This window comes from Dipodomys ordii, unplaced genomic scaffold (assembly GCF_000151885.1).
Source record: "Dipodomys ordii isolate 6190 unplaced genomic scaffold, Dord_2.0 Scaffold133, whole genome shotgun sequence".
Taxonomy (NCBI): domain Eukaryota; kingdom Metazoa; phylum Chordata; class Mammalia; order Rodentia; family Heteromyidae; genus Dipodomys; species Dipodomys ordii.
Genome location: NW_012267349.1, coordinates 5,350,777 through 5,371,957, shown reverse-complemented (window position 1 = coordinate 5,371,957; position 21,181 = coordinate 5,350,777). Strand labels below are relative to the sequence as shown.

At 36.5% G+C, this 21,181-nt stretch overlaps 1 protein-coding gene and 1 pseudogene across 1 annotated transcript in view; one reads left to right on the top strand and one right to left on the bottom strand.

Moving 5' to 3' along the window:
* Positions 1 to 21,181, bottom strand: part of Thsd7b (thrombospondin, type I, domain containing 7B) — a 793,597-nt gene that overhangs the window by 284,669 nt on the left and 487,747 nt on the right. The window lies entirely within an intron of this gene.
* Positions 839 to 1,247, top strand: LOC105996623 (annotated as a pseudogene).

The following is a 21,181-nucleotide window of genomic DNA, read 5'->3' as shown; positions in this document are numbered from 1 at the left end:
ACCTCTAAAATCAGTGTAAAGACATGGCCTAGGTGAAGATTCTGTCTTAAAACTGTGCTCAGTGGTGGTATTGGGCCTACTTACATATCCAATAAAGGAGAGATAGAGTGAAATACCTATTTGTACTTCCAAAGTCTTCATAACTACAGGGATCTGAGTTGGTGCTTATCTTAAAATTGTGTTCTGGTGTGGCTTTGGGTTCAGGCTGGCCATAAAATTGTATTCTGGTGTGGCTTTGGGTGCAGGCTGGCCATAAAATTGTGTTCTGGTGTGGAATTGGAGATATTTTCTCCAAAAAGGAGAAAAAGAGTACAGGTATTTTGAATGTGAAACTCCAAAATCTGTGTAACTACAGGGATCTTGTCTTAGAATTGTGATTTAGTATGCAACTGATATATTCTCACTCCCCCAAAAGGTGAGATAGGATGAAAACACCTATTGTAGATTGTAAACCCCCGAAGTGTGTGCTACTACAGAGCTCTGGGTAAGTGCCTATCTTAGAATTGTGTTCCGGTGTGTAATTGGAAATACTCTCACTCTCAAAAAAGGTGAGAGAGAATAAAAACATCCATTGTTGACTGTAAACCTCCAAAGTCTGTACTACTACAAGTCTCTGGGTAAGTGTTCATTTTAGAATTATGTTCAGGTGTGTAACACGATATAATCTCACTCCTAAAACAGCGAGATAGAGAAAAAAATTGCACATTGTTAATTGTAAAGTCCCAAAGTATGTGCTCTGGGTAAGTGCCTGTCTTAGAACTGTGTTCTGGCTTTCTGCGGGAGACATGACTGTGCGTGTGGAACTCTGTCCCCGCTGCTCCTACTCCTAACTCACCACTGTTCACTCTCCCCGAGGAACAAGTCGGTCAGGAAGTCACGCCTCAGCCATGGCTTTTAAAGACACTAGAAAAACACCTGTGAAGCCAGAGGTGGTGATTCACCAGATTTGGATCATCCTGACCAGCCTCAACGTGAAGTCTCTGGAGAAGATATTTGCTGACCTGATCAGAAGCACCAAGGAGAAGAATCTCAAAGTGAAAGGACCAGTGCACATGCCTACCAAGACCTTGAGAATCACTACAAGGAAAACCTCTTGTGGTGAAGGTTCTAAGACATGGGATCGCTTCCAGATGAGCATCCGCAAGTGACTCATTGGCTTACACAGTCCTTCCGAGATTGTCAAGCAGATAACTTTTATCAGTATTGAGCAAGGAGTGGAGGTTGAAGTAACCATTGCAGATGCCTAAGTTAAACGTTTTTAATAAATTGACTTACTGATTGTTAAAAAAAAAAGAACTGTGTTCTAGTATGTAATTGGATATACACTCATGCCCAAACAAGGTGAGATACGGTGAAAACACTCATCATTAAGTGTAAACCTCCAAAATCTGTACAATCATAGGGCTCTGAGTTTGTACTTGCACCCTAGTGAGGAACTGGATTTGCATTCATTCCCAAAAGGGCAGAATAAGCCACAGAAACACAAGAAAAATGGCAAGTCACTTAACATCATCTTATCTGGTCATATGTACATAGCTTTTGACTTTTCTGCTTGTCCCAGACATATATTAGTTATTGCAAATAAGGGAAACCATGGGACCTATCTTTCTTTGGGCCTGGCTTACTTGTTAAGTGAAATGAACCCAAAGCTAGGGACACAACTGTTTTTTTTTTTCCTTTCTTGCTATTGTTCCTAATGTATTTATAGTGTACCATGTGATATTTTGTTTCTTTGTATGTTCCTCCCCCATGGTATAACCCCTATTTTCACTGTATTTGATGTCAGTGCCCTGTATCTTATATATGCACTTCTCTCATGTGGGGAAGGGAAGGGAAATAGGGATACAGATTGACCCATTGTAACAATGAGATGCACAAGACACTATGTTGAAAAACAAACTGTACAATTTAGGTGCAGCGGGGTGCAGTGTAGTTGTGGAGATGGGAGGGAAAGGATGGTAGGGGAAAAACAAGGAGGAGGCAACAATGCTTGATAAGAAATGTACTCATTACTTTGCTCATGTAACTTAATCCCTCTGTACAGTATTTTTACAATAAAAAAGTATTAAGGAAAAAAAAAAGAAAAATGGCAAGTCAGGGAATTTCAACTCCCACCCAAGACAAACAGGCAACAGAGCAGTTAATAAAATATCCAAAGGATACCTAGGAAAATGCTTTATAAACACTACTGCTTAACAAGTTGAATGAAGAAACTGATTTATAAGAAACCTATATAAGGTTATGGGGAGAGCAGGATGAGGCTAATAGAGATTAATAAAAGACTTCATGGAATCCACAAACAGAAAGCTGAATGAATACCAATAAAATGAAAGGGAGTACAGTGAAAGGATAGCCTCTCAACTAAGAGATTTGAGAGTGAACTCAGAAAACCAAATCAAGGAGCAAAAAAATACATACAAGATTTAAAACAAAACTTCAACAAAGAAATTGAAGCTGTTAAAAGTGAAGGAAGGGAAATAAAAAACAAAGTAGAAAGTCCAGACAGTACTCTAGACTATGCAGAATACTGTATCACCGGAATAGAAGATAGCTCAGACATAATATAGAAAGAACAGACAACTATTCAAGACAAATCCAAAAAATATAATAGATTTATTCAGCATATAGAAGACACTATCAGAAGGCCTAATTTAAGGATAATGGATATAGAAAAGGGTCTAGAAACAGAAACTAAAGGTCTAGGAAATTAATTTAACAGAATCCTAGTGGAGAACTTCCCAAACATGCAAAAAGTTACACCCTTGCAGACACAAGAATCCTTTGGAGTCTCAAATAGACCAGAACAGAACAGGAAAGCCCACTGTCACATTGTAATCCACACAGGATCAATAGGGACAAAGGAAAGGATCCTAAAAGCTCTCAGGGAAAAAACAAATCAGGATAATTACAGATTTTTCAGCAGAGACCATGAAAGCAAGAAGAGCCTGGAATGAAGTATGCCATGACCTAAAGACAATTAATTATCAACCAAGAATACTGTGCCTGGCTAAACGCTTCTTCATAACTTAGGGAAAAATAAAAGTCTTCCACAGCAAAGAAAAACTCAAACAATATGTCTCCACCAAACCAGAACTACAAAAAATACTTAAAGATGTCCTACACATAGAAAAACAACAAGAACATAATGAAAGCAGAGAAAGAGCCCCAAAATAAAGAAGAAACACATAGGTAGAACATAGGAGATACAGCCCCTAATAGGGTGGATAACATTGCAGGAACTACCAAACAAAACCCAATCGTAATTCTCACTACCAATGGACTTAACTCTCCAACTAAACAACATAGAATGTTTATTTGGATCAAAAAACAGTATCCATCTATCTGCTGTCTTGATGAGATGCACTTTCCCCGCAAAAAAAAATTCTGAAAGTGAAAGTCTGGAATAAAATCTTCAAAGCAAACGCCCCCCACAAACATGCTGGAGAAGCAAACCTAATATCAGATATAATAGATTACAAATTAAAATTAATGAGAACAGATAAAAACAGACAGTATATACTAACAAAAGGATCTCTCCTATAGGAGGATATAACATTATCCACCAAACACCAGAGCACCCAAATTTATCCAAGAAACACTACTTTCCCTAAACTCACACATAGATCCAAAGACATTGATTGTGACTTTAACACATGACTTTCCTCGATGGGCAGATCAATCAGCAAAGACTCAATAGAGAAACCTCATATCTAGAGATGTTTGCAACAGACATCGGTAACAGACATCCTAGAATGTTTCACCCACCAGCAACAGAATACATGTTCTTCTCAGCAGCACATGTTACATTCTCCAAAATAGACCACATTTTAAGTAACAAAGCAAATCTGTACAAATTCAGAAACAATTAAATTATCCCCTGCATCCTTTCTGACAACAAGGGAATAAAATTAGAATTCAGCACCAAATGACACCAAAGAAAGTCCTGTAACACATGGAGGCTGAACAACACACTGTTGAACCATGAATGGGTCATGGAAGAGATTGGAAAGGAAATTCAAATGTTCATGATACTTAACAAAAATTAACATACAAATTACCAGCTCCTCTGGGACACAAAAAAGGCTGTACTCAGAGGAAAATTTATACATCTGAGTTCTTACATCAACAAATTGGAGAGATCTCAAACCAACAATTTAATGATGCAGCTGAAGCTCCTTGAAAAAGAGCAACAAGAAAACCCAATCCAGTAGATGGAAACAAATGATTAAAATTAAATCAGAATTAAATGGATTAGAGTCCAAAAAAAATAGAATCAAGAAAACAAAGAGTTGGTTCGTTAAAAATTAACAGAATTGGGGGCTGGTAAGGTGGCTCAGTGGTAGAGTGCTTGCTTTGCATGCTCGAAGCCCTGGGTTCGATTTCTCAGCACCACATAAGCAAAAAGAAAAAAGCCAGAAGTGGTGCTGTGGTTCAAGTGGTAGAGCACTAGCCTTGAGCTGAGGGACAGTGCCCAGGCCCAGAGTTCAGGCCCCACAACCAGACCCCCCCAAAAAAAATTAACAGAATTGGCAGGCCCTTAGCAACTCTTACCAGAAAAAGAGAACACACCCCCACCTCCAAAAAAAACTCAAAGATGAGAGTGGGAACATCACCACAGGAACAACCAAGATTATGAACATTATAAGGGAATACTTCTCAAATCTTTATGATAATGAGTTTGAGAATCTGGAAGAAATGGAAGGATTTCTAGAAAATATTTATATGCCCAAACTAAACCAAGATAAGTTAAACCAAATTAACAGACCTATATCAAGCATTGAAATTGAAGCAGCAATGAGAGACCTCCCACCCAAGAAAAGCCCAGAACTGTATAGATTTACAGCTGAATTCTATAAGGCCTTCAAAGCAGAACTCATTCCAATACTCCTCCAATTCTTCAATGAAACTGAAAGTGAAAGTTCATAACCAAACTCTATAAAGCCAACATAACCCTCATTCCAGAAACAGACAGGGACTGAAAAGAAAGAGAACTATCTTTAATGAACATTGATGCAAAACTTCTCAACAAAATTCTGGCCAATAGACTTCAACAACTCATCAAAAAAATCATACACAATGATCAAACAGGATTTATTTCAGGGATGCAAAGCTGGTTCAATATACTCAAATCAATTAATGTAATTCATCACATCAACAAAAGCAAGGATAAGAGCCACATGATTATCTCAATAGATGCAGAAAAAACATTTGACAACATCTAACACCCCTTTATGATGTAAGCTCTGAAGAAAATAGGAATGTATTGAACATTTCTTAATATAATAAAGGCTGTGTATGACAAACCTACAGCCAGCATTATACTTAATGGTGAAAAGCTAAAGCCAATTACTCTAAACTCAGGAACAAGACAAAGATGTCCACTCTCTCCACCCCTCTTCAATCTAGTATTAGAATACCTAGCTAGAGCAATAAGACAAAATGCAAACATAAAGAGGATACAAATAGGGAAAGATGAAGTAAAATTCTCTCTTTTTGCAGATGACATGATCTTGAATTTAAAGAATCCGATGGACTCCACTCCAAGGTGTTCAAGCTGATTGGAAACTTTGGCAAAAATAGCAGGGTATATTATTATCCCTCGAAAAAATCAATGACTTTCCTATATGCAAATAATGAGAAGAGAGCAGCTGAAATCAGGAAAGCAACTCCTAAAATACCTAGGAGTTAACAAAAGAAGTGAAGGGCCGGGCGCTGGTGGCCTGTAATCCTAGCTACTCAGGAGGCTGAGATCTGAGGATCGCGGTTCAAAGCCAGCATGGGCAGGAGAGACCGTGAGACTCCTATCTCCAATAAACCACCAGAAAACCGGAAGTGGCGCTGTAGCTCAAGTGGTAGAGCGCTCGCCTTGAGCTGAAGAGCTGAGGGACAGCGCACAGGCCCAGAGTTCAAGCCCCACAACCGACCAAAAAAAGAAGTGAAGGACCTCCTGGATTGGGAGGATCAACATTATGAAAAATGCAATGATGCCAAAGGCTAGCTACATATTCAACACAATATCCATCAATATCCCAACCTCATTCTTCAAAGAAATAGAAGAAGCAATTCAAAAATTCATATGGAACGATAAAAGACCCCAACTAGCAAAAATAATCTTGGCAGAAAGAACAGTGGTGAGGACTATCAGTACCAGACTTCAAACTCTACTACAAAGCCATAGTACTCAAAACAGCTTGGTACTGGCACAAAAGACCTGAGGACCAATGGAATAGAACAGAAGACCCAGAAATGAACCTGCATACTTATATCCACCAAATATAGCATAAGGGAGCCACAAAAATAGAATGGAAGAAACAGAGTCTCTTCAGTAAATGGTACTGGTAAACTTGGATAAACACCTACAGAAAACTAAAATTAGATCCTTATATATCATCCATACATATCAACTCCAAATAAATCAATGACCTTGAAGTCAAAGCAGACACCCTGCAAACTACAGGAAGGAACAGGGGAAACTCTAGGACTCCTTGGCCCAGGCCGAAATTTTCTTAATACAGACCCAGAAAAACAACAAATCAAAGAAAGGTTACAAATGGGATTGCATGAAACTGAAAAACTTTTGCATGAAAAAGGACATAGATCAGTAGAAGCCCAGTGGACTGGGAGAAGATCTTCACTAGCCATACAAGAGACAAAGGCCTCCTATCCAAAATATTCTTAGAAATTAAAAAATTAAATTCTCCAAAAACAAATCTTCAACAAAACAACCACCCAATTAAAAAGTGGGCTAAAGATTTAAAGAGAGACTTCTCTGAAGAAGAAATAAGAATGGCCAATAGATTCATGAAGAAATGCTCAAACTCCCTAGCCATAAAAGAAATGCAAATCAAAACAACATTGAGATACATCTCACCCCAGTTAGAATTGCTATAATCAAGAAATCTAATAACAACAGATGCTTGAGGGGATGTTGCCAAAAGAGAACCCTACTGAATTGTTGGTGGGAGTGTAAACTTGTTCAACCACTTTGGAAAGCAGTATGGAGGTTCCTCAAAAGACTCCACATAGACCTCCCCTATGACCCAGCAATCCCACTTCTGGGCATTTACCCAAATAATCACAAACAAAGCCACCTAAAGCTACCAGCACAACTATGATTATCATAGCATTATTCAACTTAGCTATGCTATGGATCCAATCCAGATGCCTCTCCGTAGGTGAATGGATCAAGAATATGTGTGTGTATATATATATATATATACACACACACATACATACACATATACATACACACATACATATATGTATGTATATCTATACATACATACATGTATATATGTATGCATACATATACATATATATGTATGTGTATATATGTATATACACATACATATACATGTATATATACATATATGTGTATATACATATACATACATATATATGTGTGTGTATGTATATATGTATATAAAATGAAATTCTATGCCTCCATCAGAAAGAATGACACCACCCCATTCATTAGGATATGGAAAGACTTGGAAAAAAACATATTAAGTAAGCCAGACCCAAAGAAATATGGGTCCCATGGTTTCCCTCATTTGCATTAACTAGTATAGTTCTAGGATAATTTTATCAGATGAGCAGAAAAAGTTCAAAAGCTATGTACATATGTCCATATAAGATGATGGTAAGTGAAATGAATCCTAAGATATGGATACAGAGGCCTTTCCTTGTACTTGTTTTAAATGTGCTATATGATTTTTTTATTCCTTTGTATGTTCTTCTGCCTATGGTATATTCCCCTGCTGTCACTGTACTTGATTTTGGTACTCTGAATCTTGTATATACATTTGTCTAATTTGGGGAGGGGAAGGGGAATAACAAAACACTGAAACAAGGACACAGGATGACCCATTGCAAGAATGATACTCACAAGACAGTATACTGGAATTCAACTTTACAACTTTGGTGGGGGAGGTGGGGAGGACAGTTAGGTGGGGGACAGAAGGGATAGTGTGAGAACAACACAGGAATGGTTAACAATGCTCGACAAGCATTTACTCATGTAAATGTGACCCTTTTGTATGGCATCTTTACAATTAAAAAAATACTCAGGCCCTGAGTTCAAGCCCCAGGAGCATCACACCCACACAGAGGCACAAAAATATTTTAAGATGCAGAAAAGAAAAAGAGACACATAAAGCAGAAAATTATAGGTTTCTCTTATGATAAGAATTTTCAAAATAAAATACTACAACAAATTTTTTCAAATTGGCAATTTGTATTAATTTATAGACCATTTTTTCTCATATATCCTAAATCTATTCCTTTTTAATGGAGCAAGGTAGCTACTTTTTCTTTCAATATCACAGAAAGAAAGCAATGGACCCACTCTTTTAATATAATTTCCAATATAACAAGGTTTTTTTTTATTAATTCTTTTCAACCAATCCCATCAAGGACTGCTGAATCCTTTAAAATCGAAGGATGAAACCCACTCTTTCTGACATTTCCTGGAAGACACTTAATGGGGTAATGTTTATGATCTGAATGTATGTGTCCCCTAAATCTAGCTAGTGAAGCCTTAATCCCCAATCTGGTAAAAATTGATAATTGGACCTTTAGAAGCTGCACAAGGGCACACGTCACAAGGGCACTATGATAGCAATGTTGGCTATTCTCTCTCTCCTCTGCCACAGACTGGAAGTCATCAGTGAAGAAGGAAAAGTCAGATCCAAAAAGGTATTTTCATTTTTTTCCTCTTTTAACTTTTCTTTGTGGGTTTTTTTGTTTGTTTCTGTAGGGTCTCTCTCATTCTTCTTGGTCTGGCCTTGAACTCTTGATCCTCTTACCTTATCTGGCTTCCAGAATAGCTGGTATTACAAGTGTATACCATCATGCCCCAGGTCAATTTCTTCTAAATTAAGTTAAATGTGAATATGGAATAGAATTACTTGGATAGTAGAGAAATAAATAAATATTCTTTAATATATTCCTTAAATACAGTTTAAGGATATTAAACTATAGTATTTCTCTTAATTTTGAGAGATGTTAGGGTCTTTTAGAAGAGAACATTGTTTTCTATAATAGAAATATAATTGAAATGGTAAGTAAACAAAAAGAAAAAGTGGGAAGGAAATGCTACATTTTATCGTATATTAGAAAAAGGTATAAATCTGCTAACACTTCATATTTAAATCTAATCATATAAGAATCCCCAATATATTTAAGGATCCTACTATCAATAGGCCCCAAGTTGCTTTACCTATCTTCTCTTTGTGCTTCATTTTCTTCATTTCAAATATATTTTTGACATACAATCAGTGCAAGAAAAATAGGGGGGACAAGGAGGTCTTAAATGCCTTCTTGGAAAATCTCACAAAGATGTGAAAAAGACAGTAATCTAGAAATTACAACCTATATAATAGGCCTTACATTGCTTCTCTGTAATACAATGTGTGTTTTTGCAAAAAGGAAATGGAAATGCAATACTTGTATGACATGATAATTTACCAAGAATGATCCATAGATACTATTTTATTTGATTCTTCCACTAAAACTCTGGGAATCATTAGCATTTCACAGAAGAGGAAATTGAAGCCCACATATAATTACATTCTCTGTCCTCAATTGTCTGGCCAGGTAACCAGATTTTCTAGACATTTTATTTATTTGTCATGAGCCAGTGTTTCCACGGACACTATCACACCCACTTAAAAATGTTCATGTCTATTTGAGAAAGATAATTAGCTTTTGGTGTGATTACTTAAAGTGAAAATTGTAGCATTTATTCCCTTAATGTATCCCTTCTAGGTAGAGATGAAGTTCACTTTCATAATACTACATTAAGCTTCCTAAATCATGAGCGAATCATGTAATCATTGACTTAGTCAATAATTGAGTGAAGATTTTCTGAACACCAACTGCTTTGTAAGCCTGTTTCTATGGAATCAAAGAGTTGTGTGAAGAAGAAAAGTTAAGTACAGCTCAGTCCTCACCATGTGAACTAACATATGCAGGGCAATAGGAAAGATACATCCAGAAAGGGTATCCAGTGGGTGATGTATAATCTGAAAGTTTATGGTACTCAAGAGATTGGAAATTTTCCAATGTGCTGAAGGTTAAAACAGCTCATGGGTTTATCTTTTACCTATGGGTGTAAATCAGGAACAACTAGACCAGGTAGAAGACAGGAAATTATTTGCAGCATTTAGTCATTTCTGTCCAACTACTTTTCTTTTCTGAGAGCCTATGCTGAATCTACCCCAACTCTGCTTGGGGATTCTTCTTTTGGTAGACCAGTTTAATTGGACATTATTTAACATTTACTACTTTTTCTCCTCTGCTCTGATGCTTTGAACTCAACTGCCTTTTGCTTTTATTTATCTCTCATATCAGTTATAGGTAAAGGTCATTTTTCTACATCTTGGCTCTAAAGATGTAAAGATGAGACATGTTTTTTAAGTGAAAAACATGCCAAAAGGCACAGCCCATTCCTTGTCTACAGTTGATTTCACTTCCAGAAATTACAGTAGTTGTATTCTGAGAGTCAGGTCTTTTTAGGATGAGGAATGATGGATACAGTTTTATCTGACAGCAGAAGGCAGGAGGCAGGAAAACATCATAATGAGAGAAAAATTGGCCTTCCTGGGGCTAAAACCCAAGGCTTGCATGGGAAATAAGATGATAAAAATGAGCCCCCATGAAACTACTGCATATCTTTGGTGTCCTATTAAAGGCTTTGGTGTCTATAGATAAGGGGCATCTGTGGGATTTGCTTTGTTTGCAGAGAATGAAAATGTGTTTTAGTGTACATAATGATTGCCCATTAAGTAAATGTTTAAAAACAGCTATATGCACTTAAAAAGCCCACAAATGCATAAATCCTCTAACAAGGATACCAATATAATCCATTTATGAAAGTCAACCATTAGGGTGAGATTACTGGAAGAATGAAGTTACTAGGGTGATAGTGAAACAGTCACCCACTGAATACATATGTTTTAAGCACTTTCTAAAGCTGAGATGCTGTGTTTGACACAGAAGGGAATCATATGTGAAAAAGTGTCTGCTTTCCAGCTGGCTTCTTTGAATCTCTGTGTGGTGGGAAATGACATCAAACATAGAAACCTGGAAGCCACTGAAGCTGAACTAAAAGCCATTCTCCAGAACTGACCCTGTGTTTTCTGGGATTCTGTCTTCCATAGTTTAGCAACAGGCTTGGTTTGGTTTGAGATACTTTGCCAAATCAATTTGGTATCTTCGTATCCAGGCTTTAAATGAACATTTTTCCTATGTTCTGAGTAGCTGTGATAAGTTTACATCTACTATTTTTAAATGAATTCAGCCTTTAATCATACATGCTCTCATTGATGCTATTAATTGAGATTGGAAGGTCAGCTCTATTTTTGAGGAATTCATAAAACAATGTGGAGATGGGAGGAAAGGGATGATAGGGGAAAAATCAAAGGAGGAGACAACAATGCTTGATAAGAAATGTACTCGTTACCTTGCTCATGTAACTGTAACTCCTCCTCTGTACAGAATTCTCACAATAAAAACTTATTAAAAAATAAACAGAAGCAAATTTCTCATTAGAACCTTTTTAAACTGTGTTTTTTCAAAGAATATACCCAATTTTAATTGGAATCTTAGAGCCTATTATTTTTATTTAAATCAAAAGACTACTAAAGGGAGGTGGAAAGATTTAAACTTGTAGGAAAGAGAAGGAAAAAATGAAGAGAGGGAAAACACTAAAAAGAAGGAAAAATAAAAAAGAATGTCACCAAAATAAAGGAAAAGGAAAGGTTGGCTTAGGATGAAAGCAATCAATGAAAGGGGTAACAAGGATCATGATACACTGAGCTAACAAGGATCGTGATACATTGAGCTAAAAAAATGGAACTGTTGAATGGTAAACAATTTGTACAACTAGTTAAAGATAATAATACAATTCAAAAGGAGAAAGTGTGGCCCAAAGGCAAAACGAATGAATATAGGAATGTTTTCCTCTGCAATGTGAACCAGTGGCAAGACTAGAAGGCAGTCTGAAGGGGATAAGCAGAAACACATTCATCCACTGGTGATCTCTCCATATGAATGAGCATATTCGGAGTGCATGATGATAAGGTTATTCTTGTTCTTCCCACCAATATCCTAACTGTTGGTCAATGTCATGACATTTGGAGCAGATTAGAGAGAAAAGGTAGATATTTCTCACAAAGTAAAGCAAATTAGCCTATTCACGTTCTCCAAATTATTTTTTTAAGCAGCAACTATTTTCAGTAGTTTTATCTGAAATATGTCCAAATGAATTAAAAATTGGTAAAGCGATAAAGACAAGAGAGAACCCTGAATATACTCAACAACTAATATTGGATCCAAGGTCTAACATTTTTAACACATTTTATGCAGCACAATCATTGTAATACCTTTACAAATAAGATAATATAGTCTCTGGAGTGTAAACGAAGAGGCTAATCGTCAGACAAGCCTATTTTTTCCTAAATAGAAAAACTAGTACAGTAAGGTGACAATATTTATTTATTTATTTATTTTTTTTTAGGTAGCAATATTTAAAACCATGGCTATAAATCTTACCAGCTTGTGGTAACTGCCGTAACTTTAGCAGCTTCCAAAAACTTTACAATATTTTACGAGCATAGGTGTATTGAGAGATAATTAATTGTAAGTATCAATTTACTTTTTCATATTACCATATTTTTTTTGTCCGTTGTGAGGCTTGAACTCTGGGCCTGGGCACTGTCCCTCAGCTCTTCAGGTCAAGGTTAGCACTCTACCACTTGAGCCACGGTACCACTTCTGGTTTTCTGAGTGGTTTATTGGAGATAAGAGTCTCATAGACTTTTCCTGCCAGGGCTGGCTTTGAACCATGATCCTCAGATCTCAGCCTCCTGAGAAGCTAGGATTATAGGTGTGAGCCCCTGGTGCCTGGCTTCCATGTTTCTTAAGATTGACTTTTCTTAATAATAAGCAAAAAGCTTCTGTTGTTTATTTATAAATTCTATGCTATAATGAATCCTATGTGTTCAATGTTATTATGTTTGGCCAACTTCATTAGAATGTATGTGTTTCCTATGAATGTGTTTCTAAGCCAAGTGTAGCAATTTATTTTACCAAAGAATAAAAGTGTACACATGCATGTGTGTGTGCATAAACCTGTGTGTTGTATTTCTGTGTCCTTAGGAAACTGAGATTTTAAAGTGAATGGGCATCCATTGCATCCATTTTACCTTACTACAGAAAGGTACTCCCAAACGCAGGTTTGAGACATGTGTGCATTGCCTGGGCAGTTCTCAGTTTGCTGCAGCTTGCCTGCAAGGATGTATTCAGGAAGGGGCAGACAGAGGCTGGGGGAGCCATCAGAGTGTGCTAGCTGGGTTTCATATGAGGTAAAACTGTACATTTGAAGAACCTTCCTACATGTTAGTATAGATGTCCAAGAAGCAGCTGCCATTGGGCAAGAATTTGGAACAATTATATTAAGAACTTTTCAAATATTATTTGTGGATATTCTGTTGATCAAACCAAGTCATTTGGGTAAACGTATGTTAGAGAAGACTAAGCCCACAGCATAGAAACTAGGATCTGAGCTTCACTGGAACTGGACAATGTAACCATTTGACTCTACAGAAGATAAAATTTTGGATTTAGTGATAATTTCCCTTAGAAGAATGGTAGAATAGCCTATTCATTCAGGTTCCAAGAAGATATTTGCATTTATTAATTATTCATAATATTAAAAGGGATGACATGGATCAAGATGCACTGTATTCACAAACTGCTTCACTGAATGGCAATTCCTTTGTAAACCTAAAGATAATGAAAATATTGTTAAAAATAATTTAAGGAGGAAAGATGTCTCATTTGTAAGGTATATTCTAAAGTGGGAAATGAGGATCAGTTCTGGTTCATGAGCTGATGGATCATGGAATCACCCTAAAATGGGCACAGGAAGCCCTGAGATGTGGTTATGCCTGAGGAAAAAAAACAGGACAGACCATGAATATACATGAATTTGGTCACCCACCATGGTCCACCATTGGCCAATGTTTTTACCCAAAGAACCCTAGTTGTAACCCAGACACTTAATGACAACTAATATGATAGATCACCACAGTATAGTGGCCTTCAATAGCAGTCAAGAAGAGGGCATGGGTCCAGTGGATTTCACTGTTTTCACCCTCATCCTAACTGACATGTGTAACAGACTACCACAGCTGAGATTACAGAGAAGAATACTCGACTTGAAAAAATTTATATCAAGCCAAATAAGAGCCACAGACACACAGGTTGCATGTTTCCCCTCATTTGTAGTAATTAGAATGGACCCATAAATCTACAAGTAATCACAATGAATGGCAAAAGACAAATAAGTACACTTGGACACAATAAAGTAAACAGGACTCTAAACTTTCACACAGTGAGACCAAAGGAGGATATTCTTAGAATAGGATCATAAAGGGCTCAATAGGTATTTGCATAAGATCTGATAAAATGATGTTTATTGAAATGACCTCCAAGAAATGGATACAGGAGGTTTTATATTTTACTTCCTGTAATTTTTGTTTTGCTTTGTTTTTGCTTTACCACTTTAGTTGCTGTTTTTTATTTCTGTACTATTTGTTTTGCATGAAAGTTTATCTGTTTGGGGGAGGGTAAAGGGAAGCCCAGAAATAGTGGGATAAAGGGTGAACATTCACTAGACACTATGTTGGAAATGAACAACACAACTTGGGGGTGAAAGGACTTCATGAGAGAAAAACTGGGAGAAAATGAATGAGAGGGGAACACTGTTCAAAAAGAAATGCACTTATTACCTGACTTACATAACTGTAACCCCTCTGTACATTACCTTTACAATAAAAACAAATTTTTAAAAAAGCTTGACTAGATGTCCATCAACTTTCAGAAAACCATTGGTAAATAAAGACTTTAACATTAAAAAAAGAGAGAGAAAATACTAGAAGGAGAGTTATGCCTGTCAAACATTTTTGTAATTCTAGCTACTTGGAAGGTAAAGATTAGATAGACTCTGGTTTGAGACTAGCCTAGATAAAAGTTAATGAGATCACATCTTAACCAACAAGTAAGGCATGATGGCTCACACTTGAAATTACAGTTTCATGGGAAGTACAGATAGGAAATTCATGGCTCGAGATCAGGCTTGATCAAAATGACTGAGGCCTTATCAGAAAAGTAACTAAAGTAAAAAGGGTTAGGAACATGCCTCAAATAAGCATGCCTACCTAGCACATGCAAGGCCCTGAATGTGAACTGAAGGATTTCTGGGCATAATGGTGGGAGCCTATAATATCAGCTAATTGGGAGATTGAGTTCAAGACCAGCTTGAGCTATATAAGGAGGCACTGCCTCAAAACAAACAAAACTGGGTTCTATAATCATTCCCACTTTATAAAGAAGAAGGCAGGGATGGAGAATGGTTAATTAAGTTTCTAAATCCAAGTAGTTTTTACAGAACAAAACGGAAAGGAAAAGCCAGAGAACCTGGCTGCAGAGCCTGGCTCTGAAGCACTAGTCCCCACTGTCTTCCTAGAAGCTGATTGATTAGGAAAACTAATTATGTGTATCTATTTGCAACTATTTGGGAAGTTCCTGCTGATTTTAGAAGTGCTCATGAATTTGGGAAGTGCTTGCTGGTGTGTTTTAATTTCAACCTCTCTAGTGACCTGCCAAATCTATACAAAGAACGATATACAGTATTTTTCTCCACAGTGCATCAAATTTTCTTTATAGTTTTATTCATAGATTGAGAAATTTTGTGAGATTATATAATGGTTACAGTATATTTACATGAAAAAGTCTTCCTTCTTATTAGATATTCCTGTTTGTGTCACTTATTATCTTATAAAGAGAAATTAAGCAATCTTACATGATTTGTAAGGTATCTTCAAAGGGCCATTAAATGGCAGCCCACATTTCAATGCTACACTTGATAGCAACTGGTTCATTTTTAAAATTTTTATTGTTATTTATTTATTCATTGAAAAGGTGATGAGCTGGGGGCTTACAGTTCCATAGGTAAGGCAATAATTCCATTACTTTTTAATCATTGTTACCCCATCCCTCTTTATCTCCCATTTACCCCTCTCCACACACCCCCAAATTGTAATGTTCATTTTTACATCTCTGACTCCACAAAATCCCAAAAATATAGGAATATGAAGCTATTAAAAAGGTTTAAAGCCAGATGCTAATGGTTCACACCTGTAATCCTAGCTACTCAGGAGGCTGAGATCTAAGGATAACGGTTCAGGGCTAGCTGGGGCAGAAAAGTTCTTGAGACTCTTATCTCCAATTAACGTTAGAAAACTAGAAGTGGCACTGTGGCTCAAGTGATACAGTGCTCACCTTGAGCTGAAGAACTCAGGGACAGCACCCAAGCCCAGAGTTCAAGCCCCATGACCAACAAAGAAAATAAAAATAAAAATAAAGTTTTAAAGTTTGTGGATCATCTTATAAAAGCATACATATTTGAGGTCTAAAAATCATTCATGACTGGGCTGGGAAGGTGGCTCAGTGGTAGAGTGCTTGCTTTGCATTCATGAGGTCCTGGGTTCGATTCCTCAGCACCACATAAGCAAAAAGAAAAAAGCTGGAAGTGGCATTATGGCTCAAGTGGTAGAGCACTAGCCTTGAGCTGAAGAGCTGAGGGACAGCGCCCAGGCCCAGAGTTCAGGCCCCACGACTGGATCCAAAATAAATTAATAAATAATAAAATAAAAATCATTCATGACTGTTCTTTTCACAACCATCAAAAACCTGAATTATTCTGAACAGAGCTTAAAAGGTATTTATAGTAGAAGTTTACAAAATTTTACGTGTTTTTGGTTGTTTGCTATGATTTGTTCAGCAGCCAGAGATCCTTTGCAACTTTTTAAAAATATTCTCATGGTAATTCCCAGCTTTTATAATGTCTACTTGAAGTCTCATAGTTAATTTTAGGTATAATTACAATGCATTCACAGCACCCTCCTGAGGAGATGATCCAAGAATTTTTTTAAGGCTGCTCAGATAATCTGAGACCTAGAGTGACCTGAAAGCCAAACCTCAGTCAAAATAGAATGGAGTTTGTGTGCTAATTTTTAAATAGAAATAGTTCCAATTCAAAAGTGGGAAAAATTACATTAAGTGAAGTAAACCAGACCCAAAGAAACATAGATTACATGGTTTCCTTCATTTCTAGTAATTAGAATAGGCTTATAAATCTACAAGTAAACATAATGAATGGTAAAAGACAAATAATTACACTTGGACATGATTAATTAAACAGGACTCTAAACATTCACACAGTGAGACCAAAGGAGGATATTCTTAGGAAAAGAGGATATGGGCTCAAGAGCTATTAAAATGATGTTCACTGAAATGAACTCCAAGAAAAAGAAGTGGTTTTCAATTTTAGTTTTTCTGATTTTGTTTTTTTTGTTTTTTGTTTTCCTCTTTTCCCTACTATTTTTGATTTCTGTAATTTTTTTCTTTTTTTCTTTCATATGTACATTTAATTTTATTATTTTTTATTGTGAGAATACCTTACAGAGGAGTTACAATTACATGGGCAAGATAACGAGTACATTTCTTATCAAGCATTGTTGCATCCTCTTTGTTTCCCCTTCCCATCCCTTCCCATACTCCCCCTATCCTCCTACCCGGTCCTCCCCCCCCCACCAAAGTTATAAAGTTCATTTTTTGACATAATGACGTGTACATCTCATTGTTGTAATGGGTCCACCTGTATCCCTAGTTAAATGATTTGTTTTTTCCCTTCCCCTCCACAAATTAAACAAACATCAAATACAGTGAAAGCAGGGGTTATATTGTGGGACAGGGACATACAAAGCAACAAAAAATAATCTTATAAATATGTTAGAAACAATTGCATGAAAGGACAAAAAAAAACAAAAAAAAACATTTGAATACTTATCTTGGGGTTCATTCCCCTAACATCAGCTTATCTGACCTTTTCTGCTTGACTCAGACATATACTAGTTATTGCAAATAAGGGAAACAATGGGACCTATTTTTCTTTGGGCCTGGATTACTTCACTTAATATAATGTTTTTCAAAGTCTTTCCATTTCCTAACAAATAGGGCAATGTCATTCTTTCTGATGGAGGCATAGAATTCCATTGTGTATATATACCACATTTTCTTGATCCATTCATCTACTGCGGGGCATCTGGGTTGGTTCCATATCTTAGCTATGGTCAATAATGCTGCAATAAACATAGTTGTGCTGGTAGCTTTAGTATGGTCTTGTTTGTGATCATTTGGGTAAATGCCCCAAAGTGAGATTGCTGGGTCATAGGGGAGCTCTATTGGAGTCCTTTGAGGAACCTCCATACTGCTTTCCAAAGTGGTTGTAATTTTTTTCTTATATGGAAGTTTATCTATTTGGGGGAGGATAAGGGGAAGCACAGAAATAGTGGGACAAAGAGTGAACTGATTCAACCATGATACTCATTCAATACTATGTTGAAAATACACTATACAATTTGGGTGAGGAGAGGGTCAGGAGGAAACAAATTGGGAGATAATGAGCACTGGAGTGATACTGTTCAACAAATGTACTCATTAGCTGATTTATGTAACTTTAATCCCTCTGAACATCACCTTTACAATAAAAATAAATTTTAAAAATGCCAATTTAATTCTAATTTTATAAGTACAAAACAATCTGTAAGCTATAAAATATATGTGTGTATATATATGCTTATATATGTACATATTTCACTGCATAATTAGTCATAATAAAGACAAAGCTCACAATTTGTGAAGAATAATGAATGAAAAATACAAAGCTGTTACCTTAAGGCCATTTTCTATTTGCCAGGTATAACTTCCAGTTGTTTTAAGAGGAAAGATATAAAATAAATTATATGGACACCCATAAAATAAAGAAATCCTATAGAATTACCTTAAAGTTGTTCGGGGTAGGATTTGAATAGAGTATTAAAGACAAATTCATGCAAGTGGTCAAACTTTTAATATAGTTGTACAATATTGTAGAGGTGGGGGAAATATCAACTTTCCTAGAGAGTCAGCATATAGTTACAAATTGGATTAATCTGAGATAGAGTAGGATCACACATAAGATACAGCTAAAAGAGAAGAAAAATTGGCCATACAAAAAAACTAGAGCATTGCCTTTCTGCTGAAAATGACACTGAAATTGACTGAAGTGTCTGTTCTTTAATCTCCATTCACATTCTTCACTTACCCTTTTCTTCTCTTTCTCCTCTTCCATTTCTCCTTCTCCTTTGGTATAATTAGGCCTTACCTATTCTCCCAATACCATTCTACCTTTAAAAAAAATAGGAGACTAAAGTGTGTAAAATAAGGGTAACTCAATATTGTGAAAAGTTAGAATTTTCTTCTTTAAATTCTATGTTTGAAGGAGTTTTTTTTATTATATTTGGCAGAGTAAGTATAAGAACATTGTATTGTTGTGTATTTGGTGATGAGATCTTAACTAAAAAAGTGTTAAAGAAGAGAAATCGAAGTGAATTCTTATTGCTAATTGACTTAAAAGTGTGTCAAGCAGGAAAACAAATGATCTGATTCTACAACAAGCTTAAGTTGGTCTAGAAGATTTGTTTCAGGAAAGTTCAGGCCATTAACTAGGGTGTTATGAATAGTCAAGTTCTTCTTTGTGGACACTTAGTTTGCAAGAAAAAGCAGTAGGTTTGCTTATGTAAGTGAAATAAGTAGGGGAAATCTGTTACTCACTCCATAGCTCCATACTTTAGACTTAAGGAGAGCTGGGCTAATAGCTAACCATCATTCACAATCCAGTGGCTGAACTTTACAAGTTGTGGGGTGGGGGGAGGTGACATTGGAAGGAGGGAGAGTGGGAGAGAAATGAGGGAAGGGGTCACGGTATTTGACAAGAAATGTACTATTACCTTATATATATAACTATAATCCTTCTGTACAACACCTTGACAATAAAAATAAACTTAAAAGAAGACGAAGGTAAAAATAAAAACAGAAACAACCCAGTGGTAACAGAATCCACTGGTGAGAGTCTCTGATTCTGCCCAAGTAGGCAATCTCACCATAGTGATTATCCAGTTTCTTCCTGCCACTTCCTGTCCTCATTTTCACTTACTCCCAACCTCTCTCCAAAATGACCTTTGTCTTTCCAAAACCAAATCAAAATATTTGATCAAGTCAATTAGGCCCTGTGAAAGAAAGATGGGTCATAATTCCTTAAGTAGGATAATTACAAACTACTGGTAAAGATGCAGCCAAAAAGGAATCCCAGTTGGTGGGAATGTATTATATCATATGTAAGAAATGGAAACACTCGGAAAACTTATATGAAGTGAAGTAAGGTCCATAGACACAAAGGTTACATAGTTTCCCTCATCTGTGGTAGATGGAATAATCTACTAATCATATCTTGACTGTTATATTTGTAACCTTTATATGACACTTATGCCATGTTTGAGAACTTGAACTTCAAGTATTGGAGCTCCCACATGAATAGTTCTAAACATTTAGGCATTCTTTTTCACACACTGTTGGATCTCATCCAATAATGAGACACCATTAAATGGTTGATGCCAATAATTACTAGGCTTGAATCTTCACCCCAGATGTTTCTATAAAGGTCCAGTTATCTACTAGACATCTGGACTAAAATATATTTTTCTGGATCTTTCAGACTTCAATCAATGTTGTTTCATGGTTCAACTCATGACTCAAGGCATCCTTATGAATGCCATTACTCAAGCCAGTAATTTGAGTGTTTTCGTGGGGAACCTAAGGATTTACAGAGAAACTTCTCTGAAGAGGAAAGAAGGATGGCCAATAGACACATGAAGAAATGCTCCACCTCCCTAGCCATAAAAGAAATACAAATCAAAACAACATTGAGATTCCACAGCATCCCAGTTAGAATGGTTATAATCGAGAACTCTAAGAACAACACATGCTGGAGGGGATGTGGACAGAAGGGAACCCTACTGCATTGTTGGTAAGAGTGAAAACTTGTTCAACTACTTTGGAAGATAGTATGGAGTTTCCTCAAAAGACTTCTCACAGAGCTCCCCTATGATCCAGTAATCCCACTTTTAGGCATTTACCAGAATGATCACAAACAAGACCATACTAAAGCTACCAGCACAACTATGTTTATTGCAGCATTATTTACCATAGCTAAGCTATGGAACCAACCCAGATG